Source organism: Habropoda laboriosa, unplaced genomic scaffold, assembly GCF_001263275.1.
Source record: "Habropoda laboriosa isolate 0110345459 unplaced genomic scaffold, ASM126327v1 scaffold2, whole genome shotgun sequence".
In the NCBI taxonomy this organism is placed as follows: Eukaryota; Metazoa; Arthropoda; class Insecta; order Hymenoptera; family Apidae; genus Habropoda; species Habropoda laboriosa.
In genome coordinates this window covers 5,169,735-5,190,486 of record NW_017100190.1, presented here as the reverse complement: position 1 = coordinate 5,190,486, position 20,752 = coordinate 5,169,735, and positions in this window count along the sequence as shown.

The following is a 20,752-nucleotide window of genomic DNA, read 5'->3' as shown; positions in this document are numbered from 1 at the left end:
GCTAATGAGGTAACCGACTGCCGCGCAAACAAGTGGATTCATCGACGTCTCTCGCGATTATGAGGTAACGCGTGGACTCTGGTCGTGTTCCTCGTACGTTCGCTAGATACGCTCGATCTTATCTTACCTCTGCTAAACTTTGCACAAAACCGAGACAAATCCACTATTAACACGTTCCGTGCCGCATGGGTCGCATACGCCCCACTCTGGTCTTTCCGTTCAGGCCATCTGATATTTCGACCTCTTCCTTCTGCTAACTTAAACTATGCAACTACGGCGATAATTTGTTGAAACAAAAATTTTTCCTTTGCTCTAGAGCATATCTTAAACGTTACCTTTTTCTCGATAACAATGATTTTTGCAATCTTATAAATATTGGAAGACACATAGGGCGAAAAGCAAAACTGTTAGTCTCGACAATGTGGGACGCATACGACCCACGCGGCGTGAACGGAAAGTCACCGAAAATCAAATCATCAAAATAAATTCAAATGCAACCCTAAAATTGTACGATATAAATTCGTCTTTGAGAGAAGTTACCCGTCGAGAGATGAGAATGATAATCGAAACGTCGTGAAAATCATATTGCATACTAAATACGCTTGATCTTATATCTCACCTCTGCTAAACTTCGCACAAAACCGAGACAAATCCACTATTAAATAAATTCAAATGCAACCCTAAAACTGTACGATATAAATACGTCCTCGAGAGAAGTAACCCGTCGAGAGATGAGAATATTAATCAAAACATCGTCAAAATAATATTCCCACATATCAAATCTTCAAACCCCCGCCCTAATTTATCTCGTATAAACGTATCGATAAATCAACCGGTACACCGTCCGCGGGTGTCAGTAGACGTTACAAATTGTCGCCAACGAGAGGTAAATCGCTGTGCATAAACTTCACGGGCGAAACCAAAGCAGCAGCCAGTATTCGTCGTTTCTCGTAAAACTTCCGAACAATCTTCGGAAGGAGGAAGAACCACCGGTGAGGGGAGGAGAGTGAGTAAATCCGTTCAATCTGCGGCTCTCCGTGCACGATGAAAGAAGAGTTTCAATAAAGCACCGTTAATTCAACAGCCAGAGACACCTCGTTGATCGATGCAAGAAAAGAAACGGGGGAGGGGAGAGAGAGAGTAAGCGTAACGCGCGGGGCCGAGAGAGTTATTATTTCAACTTGAAGAGGGTGACGGTGCTGGAGGAAGGGGGGGACAGGGGGCGAGAGGAGAGGAAGAGAGAGAGGTGGATAGAGCGTACAAAAGAAAACGGGAGAGGGCGATTAAAGCGCCGGTCCCATTTTCTTTTCTCTTCTGGCCGCGAATCGATTACCGCCTGAAAGCCACCATTCACAACGATTCATCCTCGTCCTCCTCCTCCTCCACCCTCCTGCGTCTTGGTCTTGATGGTGTTCGCGGTCGTGGAGAGGTGATCACGAGGCGTAACGCGAACTCGTCGAAGCGAGTCGTCCTGCTGTCGTTCACGAAGCAAGGGGGAAAGAAACGTGGATGGAAAAAGAAACCTGAGGGATCCGTCACTTCCGTCCATCCGTCGATCGTTTCTTTCCGAATCGGTTCGATCCTTTCACTATACTACCACCCCTTCTTTTCTTTTCTTCTTCTTGTTCTTCGTGTGTCGTGTGAGACGACAGAGACGACTAGACGAGAGAGAGAGGGGGAGAGTTGAAGCAGTTAATAACTGCAGTAGAGCGAGAGAGGAAATAGAGAAATAGGAAAAGGGAGAAAGTAGAGGGTGAATTTCCGCGTAATTCCGTGTCGGGCCGTTTTGTGCTCTCCCTCGAGTGCCATACCTTCCACTCTTTTGAACGTTAGGACACTTAAAGAATTATTCTTCCTCTCTATTTCTCCTATTTTTCCTTCTCCCAAGTTTACCTTCCCCCTGCTTGTGTTTCTCTTCTTCCCCGACCGCGCGTTTTCCTTTAATTATATGACGCGCGAGCGGCTCAACACGTGGTCGAAGAGAGAAGCGTTGAGAAAAGGGGTGTGAGAAGGATCTCCAACCACGCGCGGTTTTCTCCACCTACCACCCTTCCGCTCTTGTTTTCCCGCGATTTCGTTCGCGGATCGCGCGCGCCGCTATCTAACACACACGGGCCGTGTGCCGCGAGAAGCGCGTGAAACAGCGGAAAATATTCTCGCGCGCCCGGCGTGATGACGCTTAATTTAAAACAACGAACCGTAGGGATGGGACGAAACGAAAAAAAAAAAAGTAAAACGATAATACGAAGGAAGGACGAGAGAGAAAATATTTACCGCGCGATATTTTCCACATACGCGACAATGAAAACACGCACGCACACGCCGGCGCTTGCCAACGGTGTCCATCGATCCACTTCAAATTACAATATCTCCATTACCGTGGCGGAGAGAGAGAAAGAAAGAGAGGGAGGTATCTCTAAATTCTTTAACATCCGCGCCGTTTATTAATGCTCGCCACGCAATAAAACAGTCGAGCGAGCGCAGATTTCGAAGGTAAATATTAATATGCAGATTTCGCTCGGGATATATATTCGATATTAAATAAATGTAAATTTACGGACCGCCTTCCACACACCCCTCTATTCCACCCTTTTCTCTCGCGCTTTCTCTCTATCACGCGTACAGTGCTGACGTTACTATTTGTACAACTTATATAAATCGCTTCCGTGATTTGTGCACATATACACCTGTTGTCATCGGCGCCGAATAAACAAATGAAACAAACGTAAACGTTCGTACGTTTACAATTACGCGCGATATCGTTCTCCAACATGGCGGAACACACCCGGGGCTGATACGTACCGAGCGAACGGTAGGGAACAAAAAAATATCCCGTGTTTCACGCGTAAATTCGCGCATTATCCGCCGGTTAATCCGCGAGCAAACGTCGTTCGTTCGAATAAAACTCGGCCTTTATCTCGCGGATCGCGCAGCAATCTGACTCGACCGTGAAACACCGTTCTGAGGTAATCGCGAATTGGGAAAGCGCGGTTTCCTCGGTGCGGAATTAGGTCGAAGCTAGGGGAACAGAGCGGACGATAAAAATCGAGGAGATGGAAAGTGCGGTGGAGAGGTTCGATGAAGCCACGCGTCCATCAACGTGTCGATAGCTCGTAACCAGCCACGCATACCTGCTGCCCGATAAATCTCACTTGGCACAGCTAGTCGCTGTAATAGTTTTAATTACGATGCACCACGTGCTGAGAAAGACGTTCGTCGAGTTGGCGGGTGTGAAAAATAGACGGACATGGGGAACGAGGAAGAGATACCTGGCTATATTCGATTTATAATACAGAGGACTGAAGATGTATCTTGTAGAATGGCTGTTCGTATCGGAGAATTAGGACGAAGTGAAGGAAAATTGTGGTGGAAGATCCTTCACTGTACTTCTTTATATAGGAGTACTAAGAGAGTTTTTATCGCACTCGTGAATGTAGGAAATGACATAAGGAGTGATGAAAAAGGCTGTCTTTTCGTGTGGAATATACAGTAGCAACCAAAAGTTTCCAACTATTCATCAATTCGCGTGAATATTGAACTTGCTGTCATTTTCTGATACATTTGTAATTACTGGTGCAAAACAAAGTATGCAAAAATTTCGATTCTCTCAAATGTGCCATACACACGAAATAACGCGATCACCCTGACTGTTCTCTGTCAAGAAAATTACGCGGAACACTCGTCGACCGCATAGATATGTCGCACAAGCCGCATCTATCATCCCCAAAAGTGCAGCTCGTGTCTCATCGAGCGGACACGCGAAAAACCTGAAACCACTCGAAATTTTCCAAGCATCGAAGAACCCTCGTCGGTACTTCTAAAGTAGCCAGAGGTGTTCGTCAGTGACTCAGCCGGCGTAAACGGAAACTCACGCGGAGCTGGCGTGCACGAAGCGTGTTCGACCGAATTAGGAGCGGCGAGGCGCGTTCTTTTCGCGCGACAATAATTCACGCAGCCTCCTCTCCTCTCTATCGCTCCTTTTCACCCTGGTTTCCGGTCGTCTCTCTGCTTTTGTCTCACCCTGTACACCGACAAGGAGCGCGCGCACACGTAGGCTGTGCGACCATTCTCCTCTATTTTCTTCCTTTTTCCACGCTCTAGAGAGGAGCACACGGAGCGTAGGCAGAGAGACGAGGAAAACGTGGGCAAGCGTGGACCGGGGAGCGCGTCGAAATGTCGTCGCGATGACTCGACGCCGTCACGGAAAGTCCGACTTAACCTCGATCGCCTCTAGATCCACAACGACGACGCCGACGGACGACGACGACGATGCCTGAGAAAGATAAGGGAACTCTACGTCTGTGCGCGCGCGTGTGCAACCGCGAGATTCTTCGTTCTTCACCTGGTAGATCGCCAAGTGGACGACTGCTGCGTTCCAACAGTTCGCAGAGGAGAAGAGAGAGCATCTGGTAATAAATGGCGGCGCAAAGAAGATTCGTGGACGAACAGATGGAAATGCAGGCGATGAAGTTGTTGCTACTCGGTGTGGAGGCGCCACCGAAAATAACAATGTCGCCTTGGGAAGATCTACGAGGCACGTTTTGCATCGAGCAGGTGATTCGTGGCTGGTTGATTGATAAGTGGCTGGTTTTGTGAATTAAATTAGGAGAGATCGTTGAGTTGTTTGCGAGAGGGAAGTTTTCAATGTCAGACGAGTAAAGACGAGCGTGAATTTGTCCGAGTATTTTCAGGTGGACCGATTTTATCGAGATATCAAAAGTGAAGAATACTTTGCTGCAATTTAACCCTTACGTCAATAACCGGCTACCCTTTTGCATAATTCTCGCTTAAAACATTTGATATTCCAGGTAAAAGATTGAAATATCCGGCCAGATCGTTGTTATTTCGCCTCAAGTTTGCAATTTTCTTATCAGACACAAGGGTGAAGAGAGAGAGAATAAACTGAATTGGAATCCCCGAAGAAATTATAACATCGACGATACTCGGAAGCTTAATTGGATAGATCCACAGAATCGCTGAATCACTACACGCGAGTCTGAGAAAGGGAAAAAACAGCAAGAAAAAAGGAGTGTCGATGTCTAGCTACCGCCAGGAGCTTAGCAGGAATTAATAGGTGGTAAACGAGGCGCAATACACGCAGCTTCGGATAGTTCATTGAAGCGGTCTCGCATAGTAAATCGTTACGACGAAGCCGTAGCAACTATCGAGCTTGTAAACACGCTTAACTCGTTGGAAACACCCTCGTAAAAATAACCCGTGCACTAGCTCGTGGACCTTCGAGAAAATGAATGCGAACAACGACGACGACGACGACGAAGAAGAAGAAGCGGAGAAGGAGGGACCAGAAGAGGGAAAAAGGAGAAACTTCGTAACCGATTGTAATTACAGGAAAAGGAGGCAAACAACCAATGGTAAATGTCAATTTAACGCGAACAGGTCGTGTGTTCGTTTTGCTTCTGTGCTTCTCGATGGATGCTCGTAAAAACAAGCGTTTATTTTTCGAACAGATAGTTATTAAGATTCTCCGACCGCTTTTTACGAGCTCCGCTAGTTGCTGCACTTTACTATAATTCCCAAACACGGTGCATATTCTCCGCGTTAATTCCGTTTAATCGGAAAGAAAAACGACTGTGACTGGTTTTCCGTATCGATCGATATTTTAATTTCTTCTCTTTTTTTTTTTTTTTCTGTAAATTCAAAAAACAAACACGTCGAGGTAAGGTTCTACGGAGGCTCGGTGTAGTTCAGGGTCGACGTATCGATCGTGATCGAGGATCGACGAGACGAGGACTTTCGAACAGAGAGGAATTACAGAGCCACGGAGAAAGGAGAACAGCCAATAAGGAAAGGGAATTCGCCGAGGAATAGATCGTCCAATTAGCAATTTACCAGTGCTCGTTGGTATACCTGGAATAGCTGCGGGAATTAGCCGGATGCTTAACAATGCCAGCGATTTTTTACGCAATAAACGTTCGAGGTAAGCATCCATTACGCCGCCATCCGCGTCTCCAATAAACGGCGAACGAATCGGCGAAAGCTCGACGAATCGACCGTTCCTTTATGAGTTTTATGCATCCTCGTGACTTCTTCATCATTTTCTACCGTTTAATTTGCCTCGTTTAACCCTTTGCCTTTTAATAATCTCCGATGGCACAGTTTACGGTCGAGACGGGGCATAAGGAGTATCGTGTTTATAATTAATTTGCATTTCAATTCCAACTTTAGATTCGATTTAAGCCTGACCGTTATCAAATACAAACTGTACGTTATTTGACACAGTGTTCGAATAACGCATCGTGACACAAGGAATTAACGTAATTTCGAGAAGTTGCTCTATTAACTTCCTGTTTTACGATCTCTTGATTAACGCGTCAATTAAAAAAGACTCGATCGTTACGCAGTAATCCTCGGTACTATGAATGAAAAATGAAGTTGGTATTAAAATTGAAATTCATTATAAATTCAAATTTTCTCTGCTGCACGACTCTTACTACAAACGCGACGTTCATTCGCAAATCGTTGGATCACGCTGAGTACTTCTCGATCTCTCACAGAAATCGCACAATGTTGCGAAGAAAAACTACTCGATCCATTATAAATATACCGTACAGCAGCACCATACAGTAATAACTAGACTCGCTAATTGTATTCATACACTCGGAGCACACTGTACTCTAATGGAACTACATTCCGTGCATAAATAAATGAATAAATGAATGAAATCTCACCGGCGACATTTCATTGAACAAACACGTGAGGTACGTTGGCGATAAAAAATTCGAGACGTACGAGTTGTCTCTCTGCGAATGACAAAGGAGAAACTGAACACGAAGAAGAAGGTCCCGTGAAATTTACAACAGTTACGCGATCAAATTGTCCAACGATACGTCACGTACCTGCTCACGAGTGCACAGCTGATGTCAGCGAACGCGAGTGACGTCAACGAGCTCGTTATCTCAGCTACCGCGATCCGCTGGAGTAATCTCGAGAAGGGAAGAAACGCGACAGGGTTAAAGGTTAATTTAAATATTTTAAATAATCGTACAATTTATTTACTCTCGCACTTATTCGCGGATTTTCGTATTCACACCGCTAATGCAAACAGATAATAGAGAACCAACCGATGTGCTCTCGCTTTATCATTATTCAGATCCGTCGAAACGCAATTTAATTGGATAATAAATACATTGGTGAATGTCCGTCTGTGAGATATTAGAGGCTAGCATGAAACCTAAATACTTCACCATCTACCCCTGGCTTCACCCCTTTGACATTTTCTGATAATTTAGTGTGTTGTATGAGTAAGCATTGCGTAACGAAGCACAGGTAAATAAGCTTTGCGTATTAGTTAACGAAGGCGCGTGTCAATTTTTGAATGGAATGAAAGGGGGAAAGGAGATTTCGGTAGTTTGACCCTCTGTGATATAAGAAAAAATATATAGGCCTCGTACATAAAAATGAGAAAAATATGTAGCCCTAATATAAGAAACACTGTGTTTTCTAAAGAGACAATTTTTACAATTTCAAAAAATCTATTAAAGATTGCTTCACGAATTTCAAACCCAGAGAGCCATTAGTGAAGGTAACATGAAACAGTGCTCTCACAGCAAAGACGCTTAAAAAGCAAAGGGTTAATTAATAATCCTGCCTAATAACTGACAACTATTCCCTAAACGAATGCTTTTACGAAAGGAACGAACGCGAAGGTGGTGGAAAAGTAACGTGGACGATATTGACCATAGATTTTAGCGAAGAGTTGCCATAAGCGTAACGAAGACCAGGAGAGGGACAACGACGTAGGAGTGAAACAAGCAGAACTCTCTCGACGCTCACGGACACGCTCTCCGCGTACTTTCTCGACGTCGCGCGCGCCTCTCTCTAATCGCTGACAGTGAACGATAATGGAAACACCGGATTTGCATACAAATGCACGCGTTCCTCCGTCGACGGTCCGATTAATCCACGACAGTCGATCGTTTAACGGACGTCGCTCGTTCGATCGTTGGAAACTGGCGGATGGAATTCGCGACTCGGTGCTGGCCATCGTGCACCCGGTGTTTCGAAATCAATGCTGCGCGTGTGTAAAAGATTTCGCTTAACGTATTCACGATTTAGATAAGAGGAAGATTAGCGATTCCCGGTGATTGAATCGAGTGTAGGCTATCACACAATGGCTATGGTGTAGAAAGGGATGAAGAATGTACGATTGTTACGAAGATAAAAATTCATTTAGATCACGAGTAAAACGTCACGGAATATTTTTTATCAAAATCATCCCTAAAATTGAATTACTATATTTTCTCCGTAGAGAATAATTTTGACCGGAATATATTATTTACTCCCCACTCTATGCATGTTTATTAAGCTTGAAACGATTTTTATAAACGATTATTTCGTCAAAATACAATACAACTGAAGAATGAAACTTACAACATTGAACGTCTACTTTATGCACCTTTATCCCACGAAAAGCACCTTCGAGCTTTTTCCAAGCTCGCTGCTAACACTGCAAATATTCACTCGCAAACTGCGATTCACCCAACTCTCCTTTGTTCCTATACAAAACAATCTCACCACTAATCGTTCTAATACATCCGAGCTATTAATGCCTACGGAACGATCGGATAAGATTAACGCGATACGAACGAAGAACTGACGACCGATTATTAACAGAGAAGAGATAAGAGGAGAATGATTAACCCGGCGTGCTGTTACTCTTGAACTTTCCGTGTACCGTTTCATCCTGGCGGACTTTTTTCTCCTGCTTTCCTATCGACGAAAATGGCAAACTGTCGCACGAAAAGTGCAGGCCAATTAAAAGATCGAGGAGCGGCGAAACAGGCGGGCACACAACGTTTCCCTTGTGCAACAACTCCGTAAATACCGTGCACGCGAGCGCGGCGGCTATGCGATTACCGTTGTAACTTTTCTTCCAGTGCAAAATGCAGATATTCGAAAGATTACATGGTAGACGGGCGAGCAGGCACGCCACCAAGCGAACGGGGCTTTCCCGTTTGCTGTATGGCGTAAGTTTCCACACACAGGTAGGGAACGATGATCGCGTCGCGGCGTCACGCGCCTGCGGAGATATTCGATGACAACGCAGGAACGCGCGACAAGAAATCTACCGGTCTCTTGTCGTTCGTGGAACATCGTGTAGCTATTGATAATAGGAGTTCGATCGCGATTATTTTCGCTCACTTTCCACGTACCTTACGCAATACACGTTAAAGGTTCTTTGCATCGACCAAAGGATCGCCGTTACGCCGACGCTGTTGCGTCACCGTCATCAACGTTACACGCGATCATACCTGATGTTCGGCGCTCTTATTCGGGGAGTTTCGATACGTGGAATAATGTCGTTTAATCGGGGATTTTTTCGGTAAATGAAGGTAGGTTTTAAGAGAGTTACTGAAGTGCTGTAAGTTATGTGTTGAATTAAGTTTGCAAAACTTAAGTTTGAATATTACAATTATTTAATGAGACTGGAGATGGCAGTGTGTAATGGTAAAAATTAGAAGTCTAGAGGTTTCTGGCAGATTTAGAAAATTAATTTCTAATGCAAGATAATGCATAAATTGCACTAAAAGAAAAGAAAGTGTGAATCATTTTCAATAGAAAAATTTCTTCTTCGATGATTCTCTAGGTAAATGGTTGAACAGGCACGAATACATAGTCCGGTTCATTAGAGTACACAGGACTTGCAAGTGGACTAATTATAAGTTCCGTGTAAACGAATGAAAAACTGATCCGGCGAGATCACGATTCGTAAAACCTTCTCTGACTCGCAGACAATACTCAGAAAACCGTGCACAATTCCAAATCCAATATCGTTCCTCGAACTTCCAAACAAAGCTTCGTCCCAACTAATCAATTACACCGCTTCGAGCATCCAGAATGACTCACTTTACCCACCCCTGACCCCACTAGAATATGAGAATCGTTTCGATTCGTCCCAATTTCCACAGAGGATCGAATCGAGCGATACCCTTTGGAGCACGAATATCGACGGGAAACTGAGAAAGACAGAAACAGAGGTGGGAGAGACACATCGAGAGGTAGAGAGAGGAGCTTCTTACACTCTCTCTCACTTTTGCGGATCGTGCGTCATCAAACGCGGTTTCCTCGATGCAGCGCGAAAAGGTCATTGCGAGAGCATGTGCAAGACGGTCCCGTTCTGTCCACGTACGGTCTGGCGCGATTACGAGAGCTCGTTTCAGAGCTAAACTGCAGCTGCACTTAAGCTCCGGCCTCCCCCCATCTTGCATTTCCGCATTGTCCGCCATTCTTTCGGTGAATTTTTTGCCGTACGCTCGCGCGATCGCCGATTTCTCGCCTTCGTACACGCGCGGCTGGCTGGGCTCGCGCGCGCCCATTGTTACCGAGATACGTCCCCCGATTTCCTGAATGAATTTCCAGCCGCGCATTATTCAACGACTATAAACGCGCGCGCGCACACACACCTTCTCTTTCTCTCAATTTTCAAACGTTTCGAGAAGAAGAAACGACAACGCGGGACGAGGGAAATTCGCAACGCCTCCAATGAAATTTACACTGAAAATGTATTACACTCTAAAAACGTAACAAACGATCCTGCGTTTCATCGACAGGTGTAATAGGTACTTGTACGTTCTACCTAAATTACACCACGTCAGATACACAAATACCGATCGGTCGTTTATGCGGCACAAGAAACGATTCGTCTCTCGATTACTACTCCAACTACCAATTTTCAGACCTCTATTGTATCAAAACTGTTCACAGAGATTGCCTTCGTGAAAAATCGTACGAATTCGCTGTGAGAAACGGAAAGGGCAGGGAAGAAATGTGGTTGACCGGATAATACCGTGCAACCAATGCCGCGCTAACCAGCTGACGTTTACGAAAGAATCGTAACGTCCTGAACCACCAGAGAGAGGGAGGGAAACGAACGTGAGAGTGAAAGACAGAGAGAGCCAGGGAGAAAGGTAGAGAGGGAGGCGCAGCAAACGAAGGGAAGAAAGAGAAAGTCGAACGCGAGGAACACGGCAGATGTAAACGAGAAGCTTTTACCTTTAATGGATTCGCCCCGGGGCCATCGAGATCTTCGGGGTTGAAAATACTCGGCAGTAACGAAGTTTTGTAACGAGCAACGTAGCGGCGCTAAGCGCTAGGCGCGCAGCTACCACTCGACTGCGCCAATTTAAATTCGCAATTGCTCTCTCTCTCTCTCTCTCTCCCCCCCGATCGAAGCCGTATTAAAAGTTGTTTTCCACGGCGTAGCCGGCATGAATCTTCCCCGAGTCGAACCTTGCCAAGTGTCGCTAAAAATGTAAACCCGAACCGCGTCGCGCGATCGAATAATCGTAACGCTCCAAAAATATGCGCCGAGCGCGCGCTTCCTCGCTCTGGTTTTGTTTTACACCCGTCGCTTTTACCAACCACGGCTGGCTTAATTAATTTAGATTCGTATCTTTCCTCGTATCTCTCTCTATGTGCGCGTGTGTGTTCAACGTAATTACCTAAATTCGGGGTATTTATTAAAAATTCGTGAGTTTCGCAAAAGCGTCTCGACGTTGTATTTTCCCCGGGTTTGAAATATCGAATCTTCTAATTGCGCACCGCAGCTGGATCTCCTCTGACGGAATTACGTTTTTCTTCGTAGACGTGTGATTTTAATGCTAATTTCGTAACATTGTCCAATGAAATTTCTTCGTTATCGGATGTTTTAGATCCCCCGTCTCGTAACATCGAGTTACACTCCTCGCGTAAATTATTCTCCGGACGCAACGAAGATGTTAACGATCGTCAATTTCAATTTCACGTTTAACCCTTTACTCCGGAGAAGTAAATCTACGTCTACTGCTGCATCAACCACGAATTACCTATTATACACACATTTTTCCTCGAGATGTATCGGTAATCTGGGCACGAATAAAGTCATTAAAAAAATCGCGAGGCACGAGGTTAACACGAAAGCGACAAACGTTCTACAAACAGCATATCCACTCAATTAACAGAACAATAGATACACCAGCAACGAACCAGTCCCACACCGCTACTACCGTCATCCAGCCTCTCTCAGAGCCAGCTCTCCGCTCGGTAAAGGCTTACAAAACCGGCACGATCTCGCTGCAAAAGCAACCTGCGAGTCGCTCCACGTCCACCGTATAAACGTATCTCGCGTAGCACGTACGCGGTAATACGTACCAGAACTGCAAAGAAGCTTCACGCGTGCACACGCGTCTGTCGCACGAGTCAACAACTGAACCGCACTGTCGCACAATAATAACATCACCGCTAAAAATTCAACTGGAAACAACAAAAAACTACACACACACACACACACTCAGAGACACACAGGCACAGAAAAGAAGAAAATCTCTCTCCTCTTTCACGCGCGCGAATGAAAAATTGGAAAGTAGGTGGGCACGTTTGAAGGTTAATAAAAGACGGGAAGCGGAGGAACACGAGACACGTAAGATATCGACACGAGCGCGACGCAACGACTAAGGATCGGTCGGCGGATTAAGAAAACCGTGGCGCACGCGATTAAACGCGCTGTACAAGGAAGTATAATAATTGCGTAGGTACCGAGCGACGTTAATGGAACGTCTTGCCAGCGGCTGTAGCGCGATCCAAGGGACAGCGTGTAATAAACGTGTACGGTTTCTCGTTCCCTCCTCCGTCCTCCCTCTTCGTCTCCCTGCACCTTGCATCCTCTCCACTCTCCTTCTTAATCTCACTCACTCTCTATCTTCCTCTCTCTTCGTCATCGGTCTCTCCCTCTCGCGCTACACGATTCCTTTCTCTGTCGAACGTATAAGCGAGACTTCTCTCTCTCTCTCTCTCTCTCTCACCGTTGCACTCTTGCAAACGCGGGCATATGCCTGCACACGCGTGTACACACGAACGCGACACGTAGTACGGTTAAAAGGCGCAGAGACGAGAAATCGCCTGCGACTGGATTCCACGAGCCGGCCAACAGGCCACAAAACTTGGCTGACGCTCAAAAGAATCGTCTCCTCTTCTTCTTCTTCCTCTTCTTCTCGTTTCCAACGTGATCAAACCGTCTCTCTTTCTCACCGTGTATATAACTCTCTCTGCTTAACCAATACACGAAGGATCTTCGTCGAACACGAAGGTAGAGTATCTTTTTCTTTTTTTCTTCACTCGATCGTCGTCGCCTTCTTCTTTTATTATCATCGCCGCGTTTCCTTCCTCGCCGTGACTCTCGTCTTCTGCATTCTGCACCGCCGAATTACCGCTTAAGGCCTGCTCCTTTCCACGCCCGAGAGAGACAGGTAAGAAAAGGAGGAAGAGAACTGCCGGAGAGTGTAGCGGTCTCGAGGATAGCCTCGATTCGCTCTAAAATTAACGAAATTCCGGGATCGACGATAGCGACAGGTACGACGACGGAAACGTCGATGATCGCAGCCGGTGAGTATTTTTCGCGGGTATAAATCGGGGATAGAAGTCGTAAGAACGAGTGGATTTATTCCTGCTTCTTCTTCTCTTTCTATCCAGGTGTCGACGATTATTCCAAGCCGAGACATTTCCTCCGAGAGAAAAATTCTATCGAACGCAGAAGAACGGGAATAATAATATCGATCGTGAGAAGTTATAGAGAGACAGTTGAGAAATTCGTGGCTCGCTTTAACAGGAATGCGGGAGCGGTGGTAAAAATGTGCGCAATGTGAACCGGAAGCGAGCGTTAATGCAGGAAACCGCGCTCGAATATAAAAGGAGGAGATCGTTTGGTTGTAATTTCCAGCAGCGGAGAACTTGCCTGGCTCTCTCTCTCTCTCTCTCTCTCTCTCTCTCTCTCTGGGTCCTCTGTTACCCGCGTAAACTTCGTCCGGGGGTGAAAATTTTCCGAAATCAAAATTTAAGCTGACTTTCGTAACGCACCGGGGCCACTCTTGTAACCGCGAATGATGGCGCCCCGGTTGGAAAAGCGTACGCGTGCGTAGAAAAATGAGGAGGAACGAGCCCGTAGAGGAGTGTGTGTATGGAGAGAGAGTGGCGAAAAGCGTGATGCGTTTTCCCGTTGGAACGAACGAAATAAAAACGGATTTATCGAGAGCAAAGCGTGCAATTAAAAAGCACTCGTAACTCGTCCCGGCTGCCGCTGCCTAGCGCGTTACTGTAATTTTCGCTTATCGATGGCCCGTGGAAAACGCTTCGGAAATGAACGGAAAAAGAATCGCCGCGGAACGCTGAGTAAACAATCGCATGATTCCCGGTGAAATTATCGCGCTGAACACCGTTAATGCATCGAAATCGCCTGGCTCCACTAGCTTTTTCGACGTTCCTGCCAAGCACGGAGAGAGAGGAGAGATTTAAACGATACTCCAGTTCGAAATTCCCGCCGCGCGTTTTATCGTACATCAAATTATCATCGATACATAAATCGAAGGAATAAAACAAAAAAGAAAAAAAAGGTTCGCGTGTATAATATCGAAGGAAATGTTTGATAATCGAGTATTAATTCGAAGTTAACTGCCTCGTTGAATAAACAGCTTTTAAATCGTTACAGAGGGAGAGAAAGCGGCGGAGAGAAGGAGAGAGCGCACTTTTCGTGTTTCTTGGGGAATAATTAAATGAATGTTCCACCGTCGCGACTTAATAACGCCTGAACAACGACCACGTCGTCTCTCTTTTTCCTCTTTTTCTTTTCCTACTCTCTCCGCGGCGCGCCGATTAAATTGCTGACAAAACGAGCCTAATACCTTGTTCCGTGGTTCATAATAGATGCGTCAACCTACGCCCCGCTTCGAGGCACCGTTTCCACGCCAAGAAACTATAAAACCTGCGTGCACAAGCTCGCGCGCGCTCGATCCGGGGCTTTTCTCCTTCCTCCGCGTAGCCGCCAGCTACGAAGGCGGAAAATTATCCCTCGAGAAACTTCTCTCCGCCGTTGTTTTTCTTCCCTCTTTTCCACCCGGCATCTAATTTTCTCCCGCCTCCGTCCTCCGCACCCTCTTCCTCTATTCGATCCTAAACAGAACTTCGTGACCATGTAACGTTGCTCGCCCGTACGTGATCAGGGCGTTTAAAAAACTCACTGATTTCGAATCTCTCTCTCCACCGAGAGCTGCAGCACACACGCCCAATCTTCTACGGCGAACGATAATGACAACGATAACGACGCTCGATTTTACAACACTCGACCTCTCTCTACCCGCGCGTTTTATCAAACGGTTCTCTATTTTTCTCGCTTTTACTTGATACACCGAGGGTGTAATTCTGATAAACCTATTGATTGGTTAATAAAGGAACAGGGTGGGTTGATTAAAAAGTCGAGCGGAGTTAAGTGTGAGGTAGGAGTGCTCGGCAAGTTTCTAGTGAATTATAAAATAATGAAGTACAAGTATTTAGTTTGTACGTTGAATTGGGAAATTTGCAGTGGAATGGCCTGTTATTGCTGTTAAGTAATCTATGAGGATTATCCTGTTGAAACCCTGAGTTTTCCCTTCAAGTTATAAGGAATCAACCCTTTGACAGTCTAATAAAATTATGGGAATGGCCTGTTATTGCTGTTAAGTAATCTATGAGGATTATCCTGTTGAAACCCTGAGTTTTCTCTTCAAGTTATAAGGAATCAACCCTTTGACAGTCTAATAAAATTATGAATTGTTGGATGATTTCTAACAACACCCTATGGAAATAATCAAGTGAGGACAAAAATGTCTCCGGGTTATTTTAAACAAAGGCACTAAGACTTCCACCAAATCCACTCACTGCACAATGCCATACCATAGTGTAAACAGTTTCTAGGTATAAGGGGACCCCAACTTTCTTTTGGGTGCCCAGAAACAGTCCTTCAGAAGATTCAATAGAGTAAAGACGTTTCCTCTGAGACCGTAAATAAAATCGTATATTACAAAGATAAAAGACTATTTCATTCCATAACCCATTTCCAATATGAATGACTAATTTTTTTTAATAATTACTTTTCTTAATTTTTACTTTCTTCCTAAGAGTGTCCCTCGAGTTAAACAGTTAAATATTCCTTCGCCAGACGTGTCAAGGATACTCTTACAAAGAGACTAGAATCACCACGTACATCCACGAGCCAGAACTACCATCATCGTACGCTATCCTACCACCAGTAGAAATCATAGTCGTCTAGAAGGTAGAGACGCAGCTCTCTCCCTTAAAATCCTTGAACAGGGAAGCGGTATTCCAGTGGAGATTTTCCCTAACCGAAGGAGGGTCAGAAGGATGGAAAATTATCCCTCGGAAGCTGTCTTCCTCTCCCTTCCTCCCTCACTCTCTGTTCGTTTCTCTCCGGGACGATCGTGATTCCCGTTCCCTATCGTCGAACCTATCCCGATCTCCAGGCTACCTCCTTCTCGTTTTGGTTGCGGCGCGAGGAGGCCGGGTTCTCTCTTTTGCTCCCCGGACAGTCGGGTTCCATCGTTTTCGCGTGTGTGCGTGGGCAAGGCGCTCGATATTTCAGGCCGTCGCCCACGAGAAACGCAGTTCCTGGGGGCGTGTTCCGCACTGGCATGGTCGACGCTGGCCGGCCAACGTTACCTCGGTTCGTTTACACCGAACGTAGAAACGGAGAGCTGGCATAATTTCCGGTGGAGACGGTGGCGTGCGCAGCTAACGCCGTTTCATGCGTCCGCAACGATTCCAACCTCGCCTCTCTCTCTCTTGCCTTCGTCGTCTTTCGCCGACGCGACGAGTCCTCCTCCGCGTCGTCTCTCGCTTTTAAGGTAGCCCCGCGCGCGCCACAGTATTCGCGGCTCGCTGCTCCTTCCCAATTAACCCTTTGGTGACACCGCCGCGCTCAGATTAACTCGGATAGGCGCGCTAGCTCGCTTGCTCGCCGTGTTTCGTTGTTTCAACCGTATAGTGAAGCGGTTGCAATGCTCAGGCTGACCCCCATTGGTCGGTTGAATTTTCCTTGAATTAACGTGGAACTAACGGTGTTGGTAGCAATGGTAATTGTGAGAGCAGTTTCGAGGTTTAAACGATGTGGATTCTTTTTTTCTTTTTCGTCATGCAGCTGTGTGCGATGGAAAATTGCTCGAGACGAGAGTAGAGGAAGTTCTTTGTAATTTGATGGTAAGTATGAAAGTCGAATACGAGAGTCGAACGATAATACCGATCAGCGTAGAACGTTCACTTCTGTTGGAAAATTGCTAACGGGTCAATTTTGACCCGGCTGATGGTTCTAATATTAAGGACCAGAAACCTCGGTCAGGATCGTGCGAAGAATGTTCAACAGAGTTTTCCAAGAGAAAAATGACAATTGAGTCGCCAATCTCGAACTCCGCCGAAACCGAAAATGGAGAGTGCCGTATACAGCCTTAAATGCAGCGACATAAATCAGTGTTGCAGTTGGAGGATTTAATTTACGACCAGCCTATATACCACGGCCCGTGCTACACGTTCAAAGGAAATCACGAATTATTGCTCGACTTAATGAATTGATACGCGCCAGGCATCGGTAACAAGGTTGACAAACCAATAGCGAAAGCCTCCATTGAAAACAGACAATGCGATTCCCTTCCACCGCGGTTCTATCTTCGCTGAATAACCGAAGGAAACGAATACTCGCAACGAAACGTCATCGTGCATTCTAAGCGGAACTCTGAACTTGATCTTTTCAATAATTGCCAGAGTCGACGAATCCCTTTCAGTTAATTCCGTTCGCGTTAACGAGTATGCAAACAATGCTAATTCATGCGAACGCGGCGGCGGTGTTCCCGCGTCATTATGCAAATCTGGCAAATTCTTACGTCGTGTGTCTTCACCGCTACGATGGAACAGCGAACGGCAAAATGCCGAACGGTGAAGGGGAGGAGAGAAGAACGAGGACCGAATTCGACGATTATTACAAACGCGCGAAAGAAGGAGTTACGCAAAAGCGTAATAACGATTAACTCGAGGCCGAAGAGCGGCGTGGAGAGCAGAGGCGCGTGACTCACAGTTTCGGCCCTCCTTCTTCGCCGGGATATATCTCTCTGTGCGGTTGGCGAGCAGCACGAAAAGATGCGAGTTTTGCAGATTCGAGTCGCGTCCCGCTGGACGGTGACACGCACGAAGCGCGAATTTTAAAATTGCCCCGGAGTGTAAGAGACACGAGGAACGAAGCAGCAGGGGAAACAAAGGGTAAAAAGTAAATGGGATTTGCATTCGGATACGGAGTGACTCGCGAGGTTGGAATAAAAGTGGCAGAAACAAGAGCCACGGGATAAAGTAGAAAGAGGAGAGAGAAGAAATGGAACACGAAAAGACAGGAGAGAAGTGGGAACGACGAGAGTTCGCGTTAAATGCAAATTATTTTCCATTCTCTGCAATCATAGGGAAACTAAAGAAGAGAGAGAGAAAAAGAAGAAAGATAAGAGAGTCCGTCGTTTAACCGTTGAATACAAAATTATTTCCTATTACCGTATATATCCCTCTGATACATTCCTCAATCTTATCGATAATTATCGTAGAAGAGCGTAACACAATCAAGGAGATTCGCGCGATAATACGACCCACACAACAGTGCCACGCAGACGGCTGATTTGAAACGAAACGGCCTCGTACGCGACTTTATTAATCGCACGGTGATCGCGGAAACGAGACCGCGATACGTTCGTTAAAATACCGCATCGGTTTCTCTCCGTGGCAGCAGCCAGCAGTCAACCCGCCGTACGGAGAGATCACCTTATATTAATACGTAGCTAACGGAGCAGAGATATAAACCGATAAAATTTACTGTAACCATAAAATATTTTACGCCCCTCCAGTCGCTTAAGTTCGTACTTAGCCCGAGTTATCTCGTCCATAAATTCGGTCTGCGAAGCGAGCCAACGGAAGGGACGAACGTTCGTTTCAGCGGCCAAAAAATATCGCTCGGTCTTTTCCCTTTCTGTCCGCCGGCGTGGTTTCGCGAACCAGAAAAGAAAAAGAAAAAATACGATTAAAAGGTAAAAGGAGAAGTTTAAACATAGAGAGACTGCGAAAGAGAGCCACACGACTAGCATGATCGCGTGGTTTATGCGTCAAGGCATACTCGCTCTCCCTCTGTCTCTCCCTCTCTCCTAGGCCTCGCGAGCGGTGTAACGACGCGAGAGGAAGACGGGAAACGTACGAGGTAGAGAAGGTAGAGAAAAAGAGAGAGAGGAGAACGTAGGTGGAGAACGACGTTCGATCAGCGACGAGGAACCGGAGCCGTTGAAGAAACGCGTCGCGGGTTGACTCATTCCAGGCGAGTTCGCGAGCGCGCCACACTCTGTTCCTGCATTTCCATGCGCAAGGTGCAGCATGCGCATATACTGCAATCAGAGTGCACGTACGTTCCGTGCCGCCTAAGAGACAGAACTGTCCGTTGACGTCATCCCGTGACAAATTATTCGACTCGCGGGAGTTCGACGTGCCCGCGGAACGCAATACCGCGCGAATGAGTATTCCAATTTCTTCCTTCTATGTATCTTTCCTTTTTTTTTTTTTTTTTTTTTTTCATTTCTCTCTCGTTCCTTTTTTCGCTTTTTTCGCCGTTCGTGACGTACTCTGTCTGTGTGTGTGTGTGTGTAAAGGTATTACGTACGTAACTGGATTGGATTAAGGTGTTGGATTTGATCAGAGTTTGATAAAGGAGTGAAGTCACTGGTGTGGTTTAATGCACTGGTGAGAATTGTAAGGTTAGATGTCGAGAGACACTTAATTGATGTAAATGAGATGGAATGGAGTTAGTTTTAACCTTACGGTTACAATCTAGCTTAGTATATTTAATAAAATCGTCGGTTCAGTGGCTAAACTGTCCCACCGTTTCTCATTTATGACACCTGAATCTGACTTCGTTTAATCAAGTAGAGTGTCCGGTGTATTTTAATTAACGATCCAGCTGTGGATCTCGTTTTCTGTAGTACAAGTGTGACGTATCCACAGCGGAGCCTTTCCAATTCTCAAAGATTAACATAGTAACGTCACCAGAGGTTACGAAAGTATTCAAATGCAACAATTTCTATACCGTGGTATCGCGTGGGTGAGCGACGAAAAGGCAGCTATTCTGCGATTGCCCGAGCGTGTTTAGGCTAAGAGTTAGGTTCGACCTATAGGAAATCTGCTTAATTTAAAAAATCTGCGAATTTGTACGTGTGAATACGATACAAAAAAGATTTGACCAGCGAGATGAGGATACCAGGTCGTATCCAAATTTTTATTCCCTCACTTTAATTATATTCATATTCGATAACTAAAAGTGTGCCGGCTCCCTAACCAATCACCAAATCCCACAATAATCCCGTTTAAAAAAAGGGAAGATTCTATTAGCAGAAATTGTCGAAACACGAAATTCTGACCGGGTCCACGGTTTTCATGCCCCTCTCGGTCGACGAGCATCGATCCGAAATCCGGAATGATCGTTGGTGCGTGAAACGACATCAATCGAGCTTTCTCGCACAGATAACGAGCCTGCACTGCCTAAAGAAGGGGAGTTCTCGTTGCACGGCACCGTGTGTGCGCGTGTGTGTACACATACGGACGGGAACGATGAAGCGGTAGTCATAGAAAGGGTTGCCGAGTGTCGAGCACATAACGTACAAATTATACGTGGCCACGGAACGGGTGATTTACACGCAACAAACGAAGCATGGAAAACCGTTATCGCGAGTTCACCGCGGTAACGTGCTAAGTATCCATCGAGAAACATCTGATAAACTTAATCCGATCGTCTCGCGGCTTGGCCGTTAACGTAAGCATCGCCAAATTTCAGGTTCGCGGAGCAGACTTGAAAACTGCTTTCGCTGGCGAGGCAAACTTTTTAAATAACCAGTCGTATGTATATATATATATATATATAGGT